This window comes from Canis lupus, chromosome 7 (genome assembly GCF_011100685.1).
Source record: "Canis lupus familiaris isolate Mischka breed German Shepherd chromosome 7, alternate assembly UU_Cfam_GSD_1.0, whole genome shotgun sequence".
NCBI lineage: Eukaryota > Metazoa > Chordata > Mammalia > Carnivora > Canidae > Canis > Canis lupus.
The window spans coordinates 25,007,526-25,029,519 of record NC_049228.1 but is presented as its reverse complement, the minus strand read 5'-3'; the positions used below and the strand labels follow the sequence as shown (position 1 = coordinate 25,029,519).

The 21,994-nt window shown below is 37.0% G+C and overlaps 1 protein-coding gene across 4 annotated transcripts in view; it reads left to right on the top strand.

The window, feature by feature from the left end:
* Nucleotides 1–21,994, top strand: part of RABGAP1L (RAB GTPase activating protein 1 like) — a 744,356-nt gene that overhangs the window by 1,675 nt on the left and 720,687 nt on the right. The window lies entirely within an intron of this gene.

The following is a 21,994-nucleotide window of genomic DNA, read 5'->3' as shown; positions in this document are numbered from 1 at the left end:
TTATTAAAAAAAAAAAAAAAAAACCCATAGGAAACTGACAGTGAACTTGCAAAGGAGAAAGACCAGATGGATTTCATCTATTTGTGTTTAAATGCTCACCTGCTAGATGACTTAGTTGAGGCTATTGACTTAGACTGTTGTCTATATTAAATCAGTTCAGGGATCCCTGGGTGGCGCAGCGGTTTGGCGCCTGCCTTTGGCCCAAGGCGCGATCCTGGAGACCCGGGATCGAATCCCACATCGGGCTCCCGGTGCATGGAGCCTGCTTCTCCCTCTGCCTGTGTCTCTGCCCCTCTCTCTCTCTCTCTTTCTCTCTCTCTCTGTGACTATCATGAATAAATAAATAAAATCTTTAAAATAAAAAAAAAACCAATTAAATCAGTTCAAAATGTGCTTTGATATTATGTATTAGTGAGTCTCCTGGGGAGAAGTGGATGTAGTTGGGCAGTGCTCATATGTAAACACATTATATAGCCTACATTGTATACTAGAAAGCTGGAAACAAAGTAGTAGATCCAGGTACTATTGGGACATGTGGTGAACACATCACCAAGCATGAAAAGGTGTGACGATACATGTATGAAGTTTTGTTTTTAGTTTTTGTTCTGTTTTGGCCTGAGTTTTTTGATAGGAACTTTTATACATTACAGTTTTGATATCCTGAGAATTTTTGTTCCTTTGCTAATGTTTCATGATTCAGATGCTTTTCTTTTCATTCTAGTAGTTATGCTGTTTTTCTTTGAATGACAGAATTTTATAAGACATATGAAACAAAAGTTTTGGGATCCCTGGGTGGCGCAGCAGTTTGGCGCCTGCCTTTGGCCCAGGGCGCGATTCTGGAGACCCGGGATCGAATCCCATGTCGGGCTCCCGGTGCATGGAGCCTGCTTCTCCCTCTGCCTGTGTCTCTGCCTGCCTCCCTCTCTCTCTCTCTCTCTCTCTTTGACTATCCTAAATAAATAAATTTAAAAAAAAAAAAAAAGAAACAAAAGTTTTCATGTTTACTCACCAATGTAAAATTTGTGACTTCTAAAAAGTTGTAATTAAAATTTTTCTTTGCTTTAACCCAGATTTCAGCTTGTTCAATTACTGTATATTTACTTGAACTCAGATGATACAACATTAAAGCTGAAAGTCGTTTTATCCATTCTTAATGGAGTAGTTAAAAGAAGGAATTTTGTTGTGCTAAGAAAAAATATTATGAGTGGGAGATAGCCAAGCTTCAAGAGATGAACTTTGAAGAGAGTAATAGCTAAGTAGCAAAAATTTCTTGCATTGAAGGTGTAGAACTGGGTCTGCATTCCATCCTACCATTGTCTTGAAGACGGATGTAGGGATGATTCTGGTGGAAAGAGAATATTTAGAGAATAAAGTAGATACTGTAGTCTATAGGTATTTGTCTCAACTTTTAATGAGTTGGTGCTTGTATGTAGCTCTTGCCTTGTATAAATAGCTCAGCCACTGGGTCTCAGGATGACCAGGAGCACAAGGCTATTCTAGCCTCCGGTACTGCAAAGATAGCTCAGGAGATAGACTTATGTGCGTTTGCCACCACTAACAGAAGAAACAGAAAAAGTACAGACTTGAGCCTGAGTTATGGTATAAAACCTATATTTTAGAGGAGAGGTTTAATATTGTGAATATAGAATAAGGCATTGCTTGACTTGACTTGTGTCTTTTCAGAGTGGTAAATGATTTTCACTTTATGGTTAGTATTTGAAATTGGGTATAAGTATGTGAACTTCAGTGGACCCCTAATAAGGAATAGTTAATGGATTTAGTAGAACTTGTATGTATCCTTACATTTATCTTTTCATATTTCATTTATTTTCCGTATTGCACTCATTCAACAGGTAGGATGCCAAAATTGACTATAGTAAGTTTGTGCTCATGCTGACTCCTTTTTGTCTTTTTTTTTTTTTTTTTTTTTTTTGGTGCTTTTGGGTGTAATTTTGGGGGATTTTCCTTGGAAACTTATAGGCGTATACTTAGTTGATTTGGAGTTAGACTTGGGCTACGATTATTAGTGTACTTGAAATTCTGAGCCTTCTTGTTTTCTAAATAGCTTTAAAAATAGAAAACATAAGTCTTTATAAACACTCAAGAAAAATCTGGTTACAGATTGTGTTGTTGTGATAGACATAGAGCAGCCAAAAATATATTTAAGAAACTTCCCCTCTCCTTACCCAGTTTAGTAAGCTTAAATAAGATGAAAAGGTCCCCCCCCCCAATAAAAGCCTGATTTTCCCAGAATATCAAATCTAACAACTGTTGGCTGTGCTGTTTTTTCCCTTGCTTATTCTAAATTCAACAAGTGCATGTCTCTATGATAGAAACTTAATTCTAATAGGGATGAAAGCTTGTGCTGGAGAAATTGGCTGGGAAACATCAAATATGGAAATTTACTTTTTTATAGCACTGGTTTTCTCTGTACCTGAATTCTCAGTGGAGTGGGGACATGGGCACAAATGTCCCAATACTTGGGTTTTTTTTTTTCATATTATACATTTCCTCTTCCTCTCCCCTATCCCCATCCCTTTGCTAAATTAGCCACTGCTACTAGTAGGAGTGTGTTATGTCCTTCAGGTGTGTGGAGCTGAACTAAGTCTGAGAACCTTAGCCCTTTTGTGATACTCCCTAAGCCAAATTCCCACTCTGTAAATGGCCTTCTGGTGATATTATTAGGCATCTGTGTAGCTCTCATTTTTGAAGAGAAGTAGATTTTGGTGGTAAAGAAATTACATATATAACCAAGAATAATTTATTTTATTGCATTGTGTAGGACACATGGAAGAGACTAGGAGATTGTTGAGCTGAATATTTATTGAACTGTTTTGACAGTGACACATTGTATGTCTTGACTCAATCCTCCCCCTCCCCTCACACTCATGTGACTGCATACAAGGTTGAAAAAAAAAAAGTTTGGCAAAATAATACTTATCTTTTTAGGACCTTGCTAGAACTGGCTCATCATACTGGCTTGCAGAAGCAGTGTGCCTTTCTTTTTGCACATAGCTCCATGTTCAGTGACATCATGCTGGTAGCTTGAAGTTGGCCATGGCCTGAGAGTATTTATACCAGGAAAATCAGCAAATGGTGCAGTTTAGGACTTTTTTCTCCCCTTTATATAGCCAGTTGTTGAACATTTTCAGCACACTGCTGCCTACAACACACATTGATATTATCTATTCCGCTTCATTAAAAAAATGCTGAGTTTTGACCCCTACATTGATTTTATAACCAGCTAATGATAGATGGCAGCCTATAGTTAAAAACTGGTTTTGTCCACCCTCTTCACTCTGCAGATGAATGTTATACAGAGTTGAAGTTCAAGGTGATATAGATAGTTATTAGCAAAGCCAGGTCTCCAGAATCCTAGTAATCTGGAGTTTTTTTCTAGTGGCTTCTCTCCTGACCCAAAGCCATTCATGTAGCTCAGTTGAGGTATTTAATATGTGCCAGACATTGTGTTAAGCAGTTTGAACAGAGGTGAATAAGGCATGGACTTTGCCCATAAGGTCTTTATATAGGGATTGAATATGGAAACCAAGATTCTAAGGCAGAAAGTAACTTGTGGTAAAGAAATAAAGATAAGGCACTCTGAGAGTTTAGAGGCAGGAGAGAGCAATTACTTTTGGTTGTAAGGATAAGGGAAGAGAGGACACTTAAACTATGCTTTGAAGAATAGATAGGGTTTGCACATATGGAAATAGGACAAATAGTATGTAAAAAAAAGGCCTGCCAGGGTAATCAAGGGCATAGAGGGAAAGGGCTAACTAAGCGAGAGAGTCAGCACTGGATGGTGAAGAGCCTTGAATGCCACTTTTCCTTTCTGCTCAGTTTATCTTTCATTGTTTTGACTCTGGCGTCATCTCGTACTTCTTAACGTTAAAGAAGCTTTGTATGCTGTGTTCTTGATTAGAATATGACCCAGAGGGCACATGAGTATCCTTAGAGTAAAAGCTGAAGGAAAAAATTATTACTGTTAGGGAAGTAACCTCAAGTTTACCAATCCTAAAACTGTAGGAAAGTAAGGGAAAAATTTTTTTTTTTTTTTTTTTTTTTTGTAAGGAGATACCATTATTTTTTGTTTTACTAAACAGTATCACTTTGGCTGTAGTAGAGGAGGAAGCAGTTTTGAAAGTATTTTCAAAGTACCTTCTAAAATGTGATTTCTGAATGACTGGATCTTAATTTTTGGAGGCAGATTTGGTTCAGGCAGAAAGGCAGTCTTTACAGATTGACTAAGCCGACTAGCTACCAGAATTTAGGGCAGCAAGGGAAGGGTATATTACTACCACAGCCAGAAGTGAGGGATTGATGGATTTTTTTTTTTTTACTCCAAGTTCCTTGAATTTTGGCATTTATATATTTGACAGTCTGTGTGACTGAGGATGTTTTGAAGTCCTGGACAGAGCTTGCCTTGTTCCATAGGTGAATTAGGTGGCTAGAAATGAAGATAAGTGACAGTAAGGTGTGTCTGTTAATCAGATTGGCTGGTGGTAGTTCTCAAGGTTTTCTGTTCTGATAATTTCACACTTACTGTTTCTGATTAAAATGCTGGACAATTTGAAGAAGCTTTACTTCTTTTTGACCTCCTAGTTCTGTAAAGGTAAAAAGCCCTTTTAGAGTGTTGCCCAGGTAACAGCACATACAGAGACTGTTAGAAGCGTGTGGAAAATTTTGGTAATCTTGGTGATGAAGTCGCTATAGTAAATAACTGCTTGTTGGTAAAAGCTGGGCTACTTCTGGATGGTTGACAAAGAATTTTTGGGATGAGCTTTTGTTCCAAAATAAATACGAATTGTGTTGTTGCCATACTGTTTTTCTCACTTCTTTAAGCTTCTGATACATAAAGTTTGTCATCCTATCATTTTAGATTTTGGCAGTTTCATATGAACTGTTCCACAGGATAGCACGCCCCAAATAGTATGATAAGAGTTCAGATGCAGCATGCTTCAGATACCTCACACCAGTTGAATGGAGTAGCTAATCATGTCAGCACAGGGTGTTGGTTTTTTGTTTGTTTGTTTGTTTCTTTTTTTTTTAAAGAAGTGTTAGGTTTCCCAAATAGAGTTTATTAAAATCCTTCCAAATTTGCTATGATCATTTTTTTTGTGGTACAAACTGTGGTATTGTATTGATGTCTTTAAGTTGTGTATTTTCTTCAGATATACCCGTACACAGAAATGTGTATTATGTATGTTTATGCATGCATACCACCCACTAGTTGCTGACATTTGTGGTGAAAATAGAGTCTACTTGGCAAATGATTAAAAAGAACAAGTAGACTCTTTGAATGCTATCATGTCAAATAGTGACAGATAATGAAAGTAATGTAAATCCCCAAAGGAAATTTTTTTTTTTTTTTTGGTACACCAAATTTCTAGGAAAGGAGCACATTTAAAAGGGCAAGTCTAAAAAAAAGGGCAAGTCTAGGATACATTCACATACCAGTGAAGGATTTCTGAACTTCTCTCTGGTATATACACACACCCATATTCTGCACTCATTATCAGCAGTAAACAAAATTATAGGACTTCAAAATTTGACTTCCACTACAGGGGGATGCAAATAACAAATACTATTTTTAGAAAAAATAGAAACCTGTGGTTTTCACTTTTGCAGGTTTAAGAGACAGAACACTAGTTTTTTTTTTTTTTTAAGAGTTTTATTTATTTATTCATGAGACACACACACACACACACACACACACACACACAGAGGCAGAGACCTAGGCAGAGGGAGAAGCAGGCTCCATGCAGGGAGCCCGATGTGGGACTTGATCCCAGGACTCCCTGAGCTGAAGGCAGATGCTCAACCACTAAGCCACCCAGGCGTCTCAGAACACTAGTTTTTGATAAATCATTTTTTAAAAAATTTTTATTTATTTATGATAGTCACAGAGAGAGAGAGAGAGAGAGAGAGAGAGAGAGAGGCAGAGACATAGGCAGAGGGAGAAGCAGGCTCCATGGAGCCCGATGTGGGATTCGATCCCGGGCCTCCAGGATTGCACCCTGGGCCAAAGGCAAGTGCCAAACCGCTGCGCCACCCAGGGATCCCTTTTTTTTTTTTTTTTTTTTTTTTTTTTTGATAATCATATAGAATATTTATCTCGTGCTTCAAGATCTATACGTCATTTTGAGGCCCTTTGCTAAGAGCATTGTACAAATGCAAATGGTTCTTAAAGTGGTTATTAGGAATTTCCTTGAGTAGTCTCTTTGGAGTAATTTATCCTGTATAAATTGAATAGATTGTATTTTAGTTTAGTAAAAAGTCAGCGACTGAAGGGAGCCTATATAATATACTGGCAGACAATAAATTTTCTTAGGTTGTTTTATTGTAATTTTGTTACTTTAGCATCTGAGGCCATCAGACCTCATTCATTTATTCTACAAAGCTCTTCCCTCATGAACTGTATTCGTTCATTTTAAATCTTTGTCTCATATTTGCCCTACTGTTAAGGATCATGGTTGGACTAATGTTTTGATTTGCCTTTGTCCTAGTCTTTGTGGAAAGATGAGTTACTGCCTATCAAGTTGGTATCGAATTGTAATTCAGTTAATGTGTTCTTTCCTCCATCCATTTTTCCTTCAATATTCTAGAATACTATTATTATTCATATCCTAGGACCTATACTAATGAATCTATAAAATTTTTATGCATGAGTTAGGTAGCTTAATTTTTCACAAATGAGTCTAGGCCTTTAAGTTTTTTTTTTTTTTAATTCTGAAATGCATTTTGTATTTCCTGTCAACATTGACAATAGTTTCAATAGGTGAAACAGGTTTCTCCTGCTATAGTTGTTTTCACAGACAGTAAAATAGCAATCTCTACCATTTGTAGATATCAGATAACGTTTTTAAAAGTTAATTTAATAATAGGTTAGAGAGGGATCCCTGGGTGGCCCAGTGGTTTAGCGCCTGCCTTTGGCCCAGGGCGCCATCCTGGGGACCCGGGATCGGATCCCACGTCGGGCTCCTGGTGCATGGAGCCTGCTTCTCCCTCTGCCTATGTCTCTGCCTCTCTCTCTCTCTCTGTGTGACTATCATAAATAAATAAAAAAAATAAAAAAAAATAGGTTAGAGAAACCGGTTTGTTTAGCTTTTAATATGATAGTTGCCATTTTGCATATAAATTTCATTGTTTGCATGCTAATCATAGTGGAACTTTATTATATTCAACTGAAGCGAATTTACCTTCTAAAATAGAGGGCTTTAGTAATTTTTGTACTTTGGTGAATTTCATTTGGAAGAGGAAAATAGTAGATTTAAAAAATTTTGGTTGGGCTGGGGGATGGGGATGGACAAAAATAGTATGCTGCAAATAACCAAAAACATTTTTTGGTTTTGCAGAAGACAAGGTAGGTTGAACACAGGACCTTAATTCTTAATAGAGGGCCGCTGTGAAATTCAGAGAGAAAAAGTGATTTACTAAAGAAGTAATTTCTTTTTTGCATAATAATAATAATAATGAATCAACATTGAGTATTTAGTGGACTACTTATATAAGATACTGTGCATTGTCTAGTTAATCTTGACAATAACTATATGGGGTAGGAATTATTATAGTAATGTTTTCAGTTTGTGAAGGAGGAAATGGCTTGGAGAAGGTCAGTGGCTTGCTGAAAATCATCCAACTCTTAAGAGGTCTCCTTTCCTCCTCAATCTGCTTCAGAGTGACTCTCAACTACTATTCTCTATTGATGATTCTTTAACTGGGGTGATGATACTTGTCTTCTGTTTCATAGAGTGGTTATGGGAATTAAGAAAAGGTTTACAAAAGAACACCTGTAAATGTGCCTGGTGTTTTTGTTTTACTGGATAATTTTTGAGGAGCAAAGACATATTAGATATAGATAAACACCTATATTACTTTGTAATTACTAAAATAAGTTGAACCATAAAATAAGTTGAACAGATATTTGAAAAACTATTTATATAGTAGAAAACTTATTTTGTGTGGGTCCAGAGGGTCAGCAAGTGAAAGAGGAAGGAAGAAATGTAGGGGTGCATTGACTAACAAGTGGATTGGATGATCTCTAGCAAACTGCAGTCTTTCTGAAATGAGGGGGAGTATATATTATAATATGAGATAATTTCAAAGACCCTTGCAACATCAGGAATCTATGAGTCCTGTAATAGGTGACTTTTCTTCTATCCTGATCAGCTGGATACAGCCAAGATAATTTTTAGTTTAGCTTGGATCATCAACAATCACTATTCTTTAAATGTCAATTTTTTGCACTTAGGTTGAACAGAAGTATGTAGTTGCCTGGGAAAAATGTGGTGAGGCCACATCCCAGAAAGGGGAGAGCATGGAAGACAAGGAGCAGGAGGGAGGACAGAACTCCGAGGAGGGGCTGGGCTGTGGCTCCTCTGAAGAGCCATTACACAATGACAATGCGCGGGAGGGCTCCGAGCTGGATGCACCCGGGAAGGAGCGAGCTGGATGCACCCGGGAAGGAGCGAGCTGGATGCACCCGGGAAGGAGCGGCAGGAGCGTGCAAGGGTGCGGATGGACTCGGAGTCCCTGGACTCGGAGGACAGCTGAGCCCTGGCGGCCAGGCCCACCTGTCACAGGTAGATGCCCCAGGCCTGCCCCGGCCCCCACCCGCCACCTGCGGAGCAGAGACCTGTTGGGGAAACGCCATGCTGTCCCTTTGTATCTGTCCCCTGGGTTGTTTTTCTGCCTAACTTCTGTGATTTCCAACCGACATGAAATGACTATACAGGGTTTTTTTTAATGAAAGTAAAAAAAAAAAAAATTTTTTTTTTTTTTTTTTTAGAAACAACTAGTGTATTGATCTGGGGGGAGAAAAGGGGATGCAGATGGGAAATGGGGAGGCCAGGGACTTTAGTGTTTGCCAAAACCACGGACACACACCCTCTACCTCTTCTCACCTTCCTCTTCCAAAGCCGGCTCCCACTCTGTTCTACTACCTCCCTCTCCATTCTGCCCTATACCCACTTGACCTTGACCTCCAGTGACTGAGCAGAGCCCAGGCTTCCAGCTTCCAGGTGAGGCAGCCTCAAAGAACCTCTCTTCCCCCCTCTCCCACCTCATTCCCATCTCTTGTCTAAATAAAATACAGAAAAAGCAAGCATAGCTGGTACCTGGCAGGACTAGTCACCCTGGGGCTGAGGGCAGGGGTGGGGTGGGGGTGGGGCAGGCAGAGGAGCCTCAGCCAGGTGTAGTAGAACGGGGGCAGGGGGTGGGTTGGGGGCTGGCCCAACGCCCCCCTCAGAGGGTGGCTGGGAGGACTCCAGAGCTGCCTCTCAGGCACCATGTTCACTGGGTCCCCAGGGTGGGGGGTGGCAGGCGGGAGCAGCAGAGAAGCAGAAACTAGGTTCTGTAGGAGCATCCCTTTCCCTTGGCTTCTGGAGGAAGCCTTCTTTGGTTTTAAGGCAGATGTGGAGTTTCCCAGAAGCAGGGGAGATTGACATAGATGCTTTTTTTTTTTTGCTTGTGTTTTTCCTTCAGTATAAAATCACTGTAGAAAATAACTTCTCTTAGAAAAAAAACAAAACATAGAAGAAAAAAACCAAAGGGGTATTTTCTTTGGCTTCAAGCCCCTCCCATGAGGTGCTGGGCCGGTGTGGGCAGGGTGGGCGTGAGGCAGACAGGAGGCAGACAGCCTCCACCCTCACCCGACCTGGCAGGTCCCAGATCACATGATGCTGCAGTTCTGGGGGCTCTGGGTTTGGGGGCTGGAGCTGCCCAGGAGGTAGGAGCGGGTGACCAGGCTGTCCCCGAAGCTGCCACCCCCACTGTCCCCCACACTGCGGTAGCTGCGGGTGACTGTGACACTGGAGGTGCAAGAGCCAGAGGAGATGGATCCGCCCACCTGGGCTCCCGAGCTGCTGGCGGAAGCCTTGTCTGGAGCTTCCCCCTACCCTAAGATAAAAATATGTTTTTCAGGGTGCAGTGAGTAAAAGAGTTTAATAGTATGTTGTCACATGCTTGTACTTAATAGTTTTCATATGATTTTCCCTTGAATTTAGATGTCCTGAGTGTATATTTGCAGAAGAAAGTTAATATCATTATGGCTATGAAAGGTTGTTTTTATTTTTATTTATTTATTTATTTATTTATATTTATTATTTATTTATTTATTTATTTATTTATTTATTTATTTATTTATATTTATGATAGTCACACAGAGAGAGAGAGAGAGAGAGAGAGGCAGAGACATAGGCAGAGAGAGAAGCAGGCTCCATGTACTGGGAGCCTGACGTGGGATTTGATCCCGGGTCTCCAGGATCGCGTCCTGGGCCAAAGGCAGGCGCTAAACCGCTGCGCCACCCAGGGATCCCGAAAGGTTGTTTTTAATTGGAAGGAGTGTTATGACTTTATGGCTATAAATTCAGTTTCATTCTCTGACATTGCTTTATTTAGCAAGCATTTATAAGGCAGAGTATGGGTTCTGTGCTCAAAAAGCACAAGTAAGGGACTCTTAAGGAGCTGACAGTCATATTGGAGAAACATAAATACAGTAGAGTTTAACAAGGATGGGGCAGGATAGAATGTGTTTTATAGGAAAGCTTTAGAGGGTTACGTGACCTGGTCTGGGGCTTCAGGTAAGGCTGCCTGAAATATTGGAGTTGAGTTGAAAGAAGGCAACAGAGACATTTTAACTAGAGGTATGATAATCTAAAATTGTAACTCTTACGTAGACCCAGTGTAAGCAGCTCCTCAACTCTCAGAATCATGGTAAAATCCCCAAAGTAGATGTCATTTTTTATAAGTAATTCTTTATAAATAAAGCTTTTTAGCTCTCATTGATAACTTATTTTTATTTTAAATATGATGCTTGTGGTTTCTAAGATAGCAAATTAGGAATGATTTAGAAGAGGCAAGATGCTGTCATAAACATACATACTGGTAACAGGACAGTGAGATTGCTGAGATGATAGCAGTGAAGAATAGGAAAAACTATATATAAAAAAACCCCCAGATCTAAAAACTAGAGACAACATAAGGAAAACAGCCTTACATAACCTAATTAGCTTTAAGGTAGCAGTTATATTACTAATAATGAAAATTTGTCAGATTCTCTTTTACCAAGAAAAAGTTAAGTACATGGTCTATGTAGAACATTTATGAAGGCATTAAAGTATTTATATTAGAATTTTTTTTTTAATATGGAATACAGTAGAGTGTTGAACAATGTGGTTTTGAGCTGTACAGGTCCATTTATCTGTAAATTTTTTTGGGGGATAAATACAGTATGGTACTGTAAGTGTATTTTCTTTTTTTTTTTTTTTTTTTTTTTTTTTGTAAGTGTATTTTCTTAATAACATTTTGTTTTCTCTAGCTTGCTTTATTGTACGAATACAGTATATAATACATATTTCATGTATGTGTTAATTGATTGATTATATCAACAATAAGGCTTCCAGTCAACAAAAGGCTTTTTTTCATTTTAACAGCTTTTATTTAAAATTGTCAATTGTTTTTTCCTTATTATTATTATTATTATTATTTTAAACAATCAGCTATTAATAGGTAAGTTTTTGGGGAGTCACAAATCATCATGATTTAGATATTTTCCTATGATAGTATTTTTTCTTGATATGTGTATCTCTTGGAAAAAATAAAGTTTGTGCCATATTTATTATTAAATTTTTTTGTAATTTCTTTTATACTTAAATGGTATGTTTTGATTTTAAAAAATAAAAGCATTGTTAATCCTCCTTCCCTTACCCTTTACCCTTGCTGTACCTTGACGAATACTTGGATATGAGTATCTCTAATCAGTCCTGTTCCTGTCTTCTTGTCATTCAGATTTCAGCTCTTTTTTCATTTTCTCTAAGCCTTTCCCAAACCACTCAATCTAAAGTGGTCGCCTAATCTAGTCTTGTTTTGCCACATTGCTCTATGTAATTGAATTCAAAATACTTATCTCTGTCATAGAAATTTCCTTCCTTCCTTCCGTCTTTCTTTCCTTATTTACTCCTTTCTAAGCATCCCATAGTAGCATGTAAGCTTTTTGAGGGCAAGGACTTCACTGTTTTTTCAAAAAAAGATATATTTATTTTGGGCGATGGCAGGGGCGGGGGGTGGGGGGCGATAGGAGGCGGGGGGAGGCAGAGAGAGAATCCTGAAGTAGATTCCATACTGAGGGCAGAACTCAATGTAGACTTCAGTCTTAAAACCCTGAGATCAGGACCTGAGCCAAAATCAAGTCTTGGCTGCTCAGCTGTCTGAGCCACCCAGACGCCCCCCTCTTTTTTTCCCCCCACTTTTGGTATCTCTAGAGCTTTGAATAAAGCACTCAATAAAATTTTGTTGATTGCAGAATGAAGCAGATATTCTTGGCCTAACTAGCTTTAAGACTTTATTGAAAGTTATTTCACTTCATTTTGCCTTGGTTTCTTCCTTTGCAAAATGGGTGGGGTAATGGAGAGGAAAGAGATTTAATTAGGTTATCTCAAAAATCCTTGCCATTTAAAGGCCTGCTGTTAGCTTGTTGTGAGCTTTGAGTTCTGTTCTAATGGCATTGATGAATTTATGCTGACTTCCTTAATTACTTTCTTCCTCTGTCTTCTGTTGAAGTCAGTGGTGCATATTTATATTTGCAAGATTACCGACAGCATTAGAGAATCAACTGATTGCAGAATCAGGTTTCTTGTTGTATCTGGATTATTAAAGACAGTAGATCAACAACGTGATTTCTGTTTCCATGATCAAATTAATCAAAATAAGTTTCTTTGACATATCCAAGTACTAGGTTGAACTGAAATGGTATTTAAATAACAGGAAATTTGAGTCAACTTCTTAGTTATTTTTAACAATGAGTTATTTAAATGAAACTTGAGATAATATATGTATATAAAATGAGAGTATATAAAAAATATAGTTTCTGGAAGATGATGAGGATTGAAGAAATAAACTATAGTTTTTCATTTGGTCCATGTGATTAGAATTTTAGATGGCACTTTCATTCTTCACTTGGAAAAGCTTTATTATTGTAAAGACCAACATTTTTAAAATAGGTAAAGGAAATGAGCAGATTGTTGATAGCAGAGGAAATATAAGTAACTAGTAGAAGAATGTTAGATCTTACAAGTAACCAAAGAAAGGCATATTAGAGGAAAATGAAATACTATTTTATACCTATTTCAGTTTTTTTTGTAAATATTAATAACATAAGGCTGGTTAGATTTTAGTAAAGCGGGCATATCAAATATTGCTAGTAGTTTGTAATTTGGCAGTATGTATTTAGAGTTGTTAAACTGCTCAAAACCTTTTGTTTTGTTTTAACCTTTTACTAAACTTTCAATTTAGTAAGTTCATTTCTGAGAATATTCTAAAGAAATAACTACAGAGGGATTCCTGGGTGGCTCAGGGATTTAGCACCTGCCTTCAGCCCAGGGCATGATCCTGGAGTCCCAGGATGAGTCCCACATTGGGCTCCTTGCATGGAGCCTGCTTCTCCCTCTGCCTATGTCTCTGCCTCTCTCTCTCTCTCTGTCTCTCATGAATAAATAAATAAATCAATCTTAAAAAAAAAAAAAAAGGAAATGATACACAGGTGTATGTACTAGCAAAAGGAAATGCTTATACATTTAAGGAAGGGTGAATATAACATTTAAAGTATGTAAGAAAAAGAAGAATGCACTAAAATGCTAATTGTGCTAGCGTGATAGGATTGTGGATTTTTTTTTTCTAAATTTAGGTAACTTCTATAATGAAAAAGGTATAAATAAAGTCAGGTTTTGCTAGCTGTGATAATTTTGTTAGTATAACTAGGGTTGCTAGATTTAGTAAGTAAAAATAAACATGATGTTTGGGACATATTTATACTAAAAACTATTGTTCATCTGAAATTTAAATTGTGTGTCCTGTATTTTATCTGACAACCCTAATTGTAACATATTTTGGTGATAGTTGAATGTTATGGAGAAATGTTGGGACGCTGTGCTTCCCAAATAATTCTAAGTATTATTTTTAATTCAGGTAACTGTTTTTTTTTTTTTTTTTTTTTTTTTAACTAGGATTAGTTAGCTGGGAGAACTCTTACAAGCTAGTTTTATTTCAGGACTAGCTTTTGGGTGATGCTTGAAGGAAATATACTTCAATATTTGGCAAGAATAATTAAAAAATCTTATTATTTAACAAAAATATGGTAATATTGGATGTTACCATTTTACCTTAGGTAGAATGAATTTGGAAACAAGTTAGGCTGAAGTCAGGAGGGCAAGTTACAAAACTATTACAATAAGCCGGGTAAGGGAACTAGGGTGGAAGTAATGAAATTGGAGAGGAATAAACAGATTTAAGAAGTTCTTATGAGGTAAAATCAATAGGATTTTGTGATATATTAGATTTAGGGGTGAGAGAAGGAATTCTTGGGTCTCTTTATCAAGAGGGATTAAAGGAAGAATATAGTTTTGGGGAAAGAAAATACTAGTTTAAGATTTGATGTCTAGGAAATGAATATTGTAGGTGTCTGTAGGCAATTTGACATATGGTTATAAACTTGAGAGATGTTTGGGTTTGAAGTGTGCTAATTGAGACTAAGTAGACTAGAAGGCCCAGATTAGAATTGTGAGGAACTCTCTTTTAGAGATGGAAGAGAAAATTATTAAAAAAAAATTGTTTCTAAAAACTTAACATTTTTATGTATTTTTTCTTCTGTTTATATTTATTTCTTTTTTAAAATATATATTTTTAAAAAATTTTTATTTATTTATGATAGTCACACACAGAGAGAGAGAGAGAGGCAGAGACATAGGCAGAGGGAGAAGCCAGCTCCATACCTGGAGCCTGACGTGGGATTCGATCCCGGGTCTCCAGGATCGCACCCTGGGCCAAAGGCAGGCGCTAAACTGCTGCGCCACCCAGGGATCCCGTTTGTATTTATTTCTGTTTATTTTGCTTTAGTACATCTTTCCTCTATTAGATTACAAACCTCATTAGTCAGAACCATGTATGTCTCTTTTGTTCACCTCTGTGTGTAAAGTACTTGGTACATAGCATGCACTCAGTAAATATTTGTTGAAGGTATAATTATCATTTTGTGTATTTTTGTATTCCTTTTGTTCCTTATTACAATCTTTTAATTGTAGGCATTCATTTTGGGAATCTTTGTTCTATTGTACAATGATTCTCTTTACATTTTTTAAAAAAGATTTTATTTATTTGAGAGAGTGAGTGAGAGAGCACCAGTGGGGGATCAGAAGAGGGAGAGGGAGAAACAGACTCCCTGATGAGCAGGGAGCCTGACGTGAGGCTGGATCCCAGGCCTCTGGAGCATGACCTGAACTGAAGGCAGACAGACGCTTAACTGGTTGAGCCACCCAGGTGCGTCTCAGTTCTCTTTAAATCAGTTTCATATAGATATGTTTTTAACTTTTCATTATGGAAAATTTCAAATTTATGAAGAAGAGTAAGTAGCTTACTTAATATCCACATAACCATAAACATTTAGCAGTTTTTATGTTTGTCATCTTCATCTCTTCTTCTGGTATAGCACTGCAAATTATAGAAATGGATTTATCTTACCCCTAAATATTTATTTATTTAATTATTTGGAGGGGGGTGGGGCAGAGGGAGAGAAAGAATCTTAAGCAGGCTCCATGCCCAGCACAGAGCCTGACACAGGGCTTGATCTCACACCCCTGAGATCATGACCAGAGCTGAAATCAAGAGTTGGGTGCTTCGCTGACTTAGCCACCCATGCACTCCTATCGGTAAACATGTAAATGCATCTTTAAAAAATAAGAACATTTTCTTATATAACCATAATCACATTCTCATATTGTCACACCTAACAGTTTCTTAGTATTGTGAAAAACCTAGCCCATATCAAAGTTTTGCTACTTGTACCTGAAATGTCTGTATTAGTTTACTAGGGCTGCTATAACTACATAACAGACTGCATGGCTTAAACAACCGAAATTTATTTTCTCACAGTTCTAGCAACTGGAAGTCCAAGGTCAGGGTGTTGACAGATTTTGTTTCTCCTGAGAACTCTTTCCTTGTCTTATCGATGGCCACCTTCTCTCTGTGTCCTCCCATGGTCTTTCATCTGTGTATAAATCCCCGGGGTCTCTGTCTTCCTTTAAGGACTCCAGTTGGATTGGATTAGGGCCCACCCTGATGGCCTCAATTTAACTTAATCACCCCTTTGAAGGCCCTATCTCCAAATATAGTCACATTCTGAGGTATCAGAGGTTAGGGCTTGAAGATATGAATACAGGGGGAGGGGGCTGTTGCAGTTCATCCTGCAATGTCTTTTATTGCTTGTTTGTTCAAATCAAGAATTATACAGTTGCAGTTAGTAACACATCTTCCCACTTTTTCCTTTTGCTTCTCATGACTGTTCAGACACATAGCCAGTTGTCCTGTAAAATGTTCCACAGTTTGAATTTTTCTGGCTTATTTCATTGTTTTCTTTTTCTTTTCTTTTTCTTTTCTTTTCTTTTCTTTTTTCTTTTCTTTTCTTTCTCTTCTCTTCTCTTCTCTTCTCTTCTCTTCTCTTCTCTTCTCTTCTCTTCTTTTCTTTCTTTCTTTCTTTCTTTTTTTTTTTTTTTTGTATTTCCTAAAGCTAAAAGCTAGATTTGAAGGTTTGTTTAAATTAAAATCTTTTGGACACCAGTATTTATAGTTGCTGTGTAGATCATAATGTATGATATCTAGAGGCACATGTCTGATTATTGTAGTTTTAGTGATGAGATTGATTACTGGATAAAGTAGTGACAGAATCTAGTTGTTTTGTATAAAGTTTGTTTTTTTTACCTTATAACCAATGAGTTATTTGTGGTATAATATTTTGACTCTAGATATCATATAATTTTTTTCTTTTTTAAAGTAGGCTCCGTGCCCAATATGGAGCTTGAACTCATGACCCTGAGATCAAGAATTGCACCCTCCATCGACTGAGCCAACGAGGCTCCCCTACTATATAGTCTTGATAAATGTATTTAAGGTAATGTGGGTTGTCTGAATGGCACCAGTGGTATTATGCATAATGAACATCTGTCATATTTTTTTTCTTTTCAGCATTTGAACTCCTTTCTTGTATTTGACATATTCCCCCAATTTATGAGTCAGAGCCACCTTTTCACTAAAAGCTAAAAATGTTAGATGCTTTATTTCCAGCCCCATCTAGGACATGGATATATCCCTAGGTTCCATTAGTCAAGTACACCTATGTTCAAAATTAGAGGACCTCTTAGGGCTCATAGACTCCATTGAAATGTGATTTTAAAGAGGAGGAATATGTTAGTGCTCTCTGCCTTCCTTCTGTGTTTGATGCTAGGGTCTGCAAAATGTGGAGAGATCTGGAGTTGCCTTGCGATCCTTTTAAATCTAACTTCAGAGTCTACTGGTTAAGGACTATTCAGTAAATATCCCACTTGAGATGGAGAAAATTGTATGCACCTTGCTTTGATGCACCTTTGTATGCACCTTTACTTTTGACAGAAGTAAAGTACTTTGGAGGGTAATTTTAAATTTTATTTCTTTTAGCTTTTCTTAAAATGATTTTTCTATTTCAAGAAACTTAAGATTATATCTTCAAATAATTATTTCTTGAAGTTTTCTGCTTTTATTTTAAAGTCTTGGGTGGTATATTGTAATACATTTTTTTCCCATACTTTGATAAACATACACATAAAAAAAGATACAAGCTTATATTTTGAATATCTTTCTGTGACAATTTTGTGGTATTATACCACGAAACTGAACTGTTTCCTTATTGTTAGATGTTTATATTGCTTCCCCCCTTTCCTTCCTCCAATTGAATACAGTGTTAATATGTGTGCCTTTGTAATTATATTTTCACATACTATTGGATCTTTATATGGGGCAGTTTTCTCTGGATGAATCACTGGATTATTATGTACACTTTAAAATTTGGTTTAAAATAATTAAATGATAGTTAAATGTTGATTTCTAGCCATTTTTGGACACTAATGTTCGAACTTACTTGGTAGAGATGGAAGATGATTTAATGAACCGTGGAAGATGTTTATCAATTAGACTATTGTTAAGTTAGAAACTTCCACGGAAATTCTCAGCATACTTGAGTTTCAGGTAGAAGATGAAGATGCAGGGGTGAAGAATTGAGAACAAGCAAGGGGAGGGACAAAGGAGAGGGAGAGGATGTCAAGCAGACTTTGCTTAGCTCAGGGCATGATTTGGGGCTTCATCCCACGATCCTGAGATCATGTCCTGAGTTGAAATTAAAAGTTGGCTGCTCAACCGACTGAGCCACCCAGGTGCCCCACAAAGATTGCTAATCTCACAAAATAAAAGCTAATCCTTACTTTTTTCATTTTGATGGAAAATGAAGTGGGAATAATTTCTGAAAGATTTGATAATATTTTGGTAAGCAGTTATATAGTTTTAAATTGCTTTCTAGTGAGAAATATAATTATAGTGAGTGTTTTGATTTAAAAATAATGCACATGATGAAAATTTAAATAGTTCAGAATGTCTGTATCTTCCGCACAGACCCCTGTTCCCATTTCATCCCAACCTGTAAAAGAACTAGTCAGCTCAGTTATTCAGAGGCTGATTTTACAATTTGTTGTTATGATGTACTTTTATTCTCCATTTTATCTGACCATTTTACTGTTCTAGTATGTACATATAAATGGAAAGGGAAGAGAGAATGATCATATCTGGCAGATGATAGGTTAATTAAAAATTGATTAAAGCAGGGAATCGTGAAAAACCTAACATGTATGTACCTTAAACACGTTAACCTGAAATCTGTATGTACCTTTCCAAGCTTTTGATGTAGGACTGAGGCCTTCTGGCATTCCGTATCTTGGTTTTTCTTGCACACACCTCATCTATAATGGTTTGTTTTATTTTATTTATATTAATTTTATTGTGATGTCTTATTCTAGGTTTTTTTAATGCACTTAGAATAAAACTGTACATCTTTAACATGTGCTACAAATCTACATCATCTATCCCTTTGGCAGTTTCTAAGAAATCTTTCTTTGGTTTTCTGTGATCAGATTATGCTGGCTTTTCCATTTCCTTTTTTTTTTTTAAGATTTTACTTTTAATTAATCTCTATGCCCACCCAGTATGGGGCTTGAACTCACAACCTGAGATCAAGAGTTGCATGCTCTACCCACTCAGTCAGCCAGGCACCCCTGACTTCAATTACTGAAACTTAGGGCCTTTTCAGATGCTGTTCCCGTAACCTGGAATGATCTTTTCTCCAAATCTGTGGATGGAGAATCTTATCTCAAATGCCTGAACTCAGAGAAGCATCCTTGATATCCCTTAACATTCCAGTCTAAAGTAGGATACCCACCTCCTATGAATATCACCTTGTTTTGTTTCATTCTACTTGCCACATTTAAGATGTATGTGTTTTTTTTTTTTTTAATTTTCTGCCATCTTTACAAAATTGAAGGCTGCATGGAGACAAGGTCCATATCTGTGAGGTTTACCATGCCTGTGCTTAGAGCAGTGTCTGGCATATAATAAGCTTAAATATTTGTAGACCTGATTAATGAAATGTTTATTTTAATTGCATGCAATGTATCAGACATTGTAGGGGCATTAATTAATAAAATACCACTTAGTTATTTTATTGGTAGCCTGTAGTCTATTTTTAAGTGGAAATGTGTACATCTAAGTACGCATCATTCAGTAAAATATAGGACATTTAAATTTTTGAGATGATAATATTAGAACATGCAAATTTTATACTAAAATACATAAAACCCTTTTTAGAATGTAGGAGAAAGTGTTGTTTATCCCTTTAAAAATAGTTATTCATCCATTTTTCATTGATACTATCTTGAGAACTCTGATCATCTTATGGAAAGCTTTGGAAAGCTAGGAAGGTCATAGGCACTATTACTAATAATTGTAGTGCTTTTTTTCCCCCCCAAAAGTAATTAAGGTTTTCATGAGTCTGCATAGAGTAGAAGAGATACTTGTCCTCCGGAGAAACAAATAGGTTTGAAGTATAGAACTAGAAGTAGAGCATAGGTAATTAAAACTAAACTAATATACTGTGATTCTGATTTGTTATGTCTTAAGATCTCTTGCCCTTAATAAGATGTGCTAAGATAAACAGAATGGCAGGCATCATATGTAAAAGTTTTCCATTTTAATCACAGTTTTGTTTTTGCATGACCAGAAATTCTCTGATTTGAAAGGGCATGCATGCTATATATAAAGAACCGTGTGCAGTTAAGGTTTTGCTTTGCCTTATTGTTAAATCTATGGAATGTGGTTTCCTTACTATGGGTGAGTGAATTAGCTTTTCAAATCCCATTATAGTTGTAAAGTGGGTATGGATTTGATATTTGTATGGGTTACTTAATGTAACTAAAACATTAAAAAATCCTTTTTGTTGAAATGATCTTGCTAGAGAGAAATTATTGTTCTTTGAAATGAGTAAGTTTAACCCATCAATCCATCCATCCATTTATTTAACAAGTACGATATTGTCAGGTGCAGTATTATGTACCTGACACTTTCCTGGGAGCTGGAAATACAAAGATGAATAAAGGATATTTGCTGACTGACTGGAACTAGTTGTAATTGATGATATAGATATGTAAATAATTATGTGGTATGATAAATGCTAGAGTAAGAATATAAATTAATTTAAAATTTTGTAGAAGCACTGTAGAGCAGTGATTCACTCTTTTTGGAAGAGTTGGAGAAAGTTTCTAGGTTGTAAATCCAGACAAATCCAACTGTTGGAATTTTACACTCTGAAATTTGTTTAAAATAGGGTTTTTTAAACTACCTGCACAGAACCCCCAAGACAGAGGAGAGTAAGAGTACCCCTTGGAAGCTCAGGATACACTTCAGGGTAGCTTGAAAATTTCTTAAATTCTCTGTTTTATCTTAAGAATTCATAGGAGTGTTGCATTTCTTTGCATACTGATTATATAAATATAGAAATATTTTAATTACTACCAGAAAAGAAAAAAAATATTCACTGCTGTTCTATTAATTTTGAAATACTGAAATGAATGAAGAGAGCTGACACTACATGCCAGATTTAGCTTTCACCTTCATTTTCCTAGTGGTATCCCCAGCATGTCTCAGTTTATGCCTGGGGATACATGTATACTGGTTTGAGAAAAAACAGATTAGTCAGTCAGATCATGGAACATTGCATTCTTCTTCCTTTTTTCCCACATTCCTGTTGTTCTTTCTCCTTGATTTTTACACTTGGCTTTGTGACTGCTTGGTATGCCATGATCAGCTTGCTTACTGCCCTGCTAGTTTTTATCAGCCAGCAAACAGCAATACTAGAAGCTGCTTGGGGCATAACCAGGGAAGTTTCTGGAATAATGGTGAAAATCTGAGTCGGAAGCATTCAGTACACAGGAAATGATTGGATTTGGCTCATTAAAGTAAGTCAAGGTCTAGGAAGGCTCCTTTATGATTAAAGGGAAGATGGGCCAGACTAATAAGGCTTGGGATTAGAACATGGGACTAAGTACATTGGTAGAGTCCAATTTCTGAGCAGCAAGAAAAAGGCTGGTGGTGTTAACTTAGTTTTTTCCAAAGTGGTCAGATCAAATGGTCTGAAAATTTCATATATTGAAGTAAATCATACTCAGAAATTGGTTATCTCTGGAACCTTAGAGTTAAACATAAAGGTATGTTACTGGCTTATTTTGCAAGTAATAGCTATCTCTGGTTCACTTGATGTTGTAAGTATGTTTCACTAATGACAGCTGCTTGATCTCAAACCCGTACAGCACAGGTTTCTCTAACTGTATTGCGCATGCCAGTTGGAGGTTCAGGAGGGCCTAGTGGAATCACTTCTGCATCTCTTCAGGTTCTTAGAAAATTGAGAACAGAAACATGGTGCCAAATGTGGGACAAAATGAAGTATTGTGCTTTATTACTGGTAAAGGTAGATGGGAAAATGTAGTAAGGATTCCACTCTTCCTAGCAAGAAGTGAAACCCCCCCACATAGAACAGAAGAATCAGTTTTCTTTTCAATGCAGTGAGTCTTGACACCTGCCATAGCCAGCCACAATC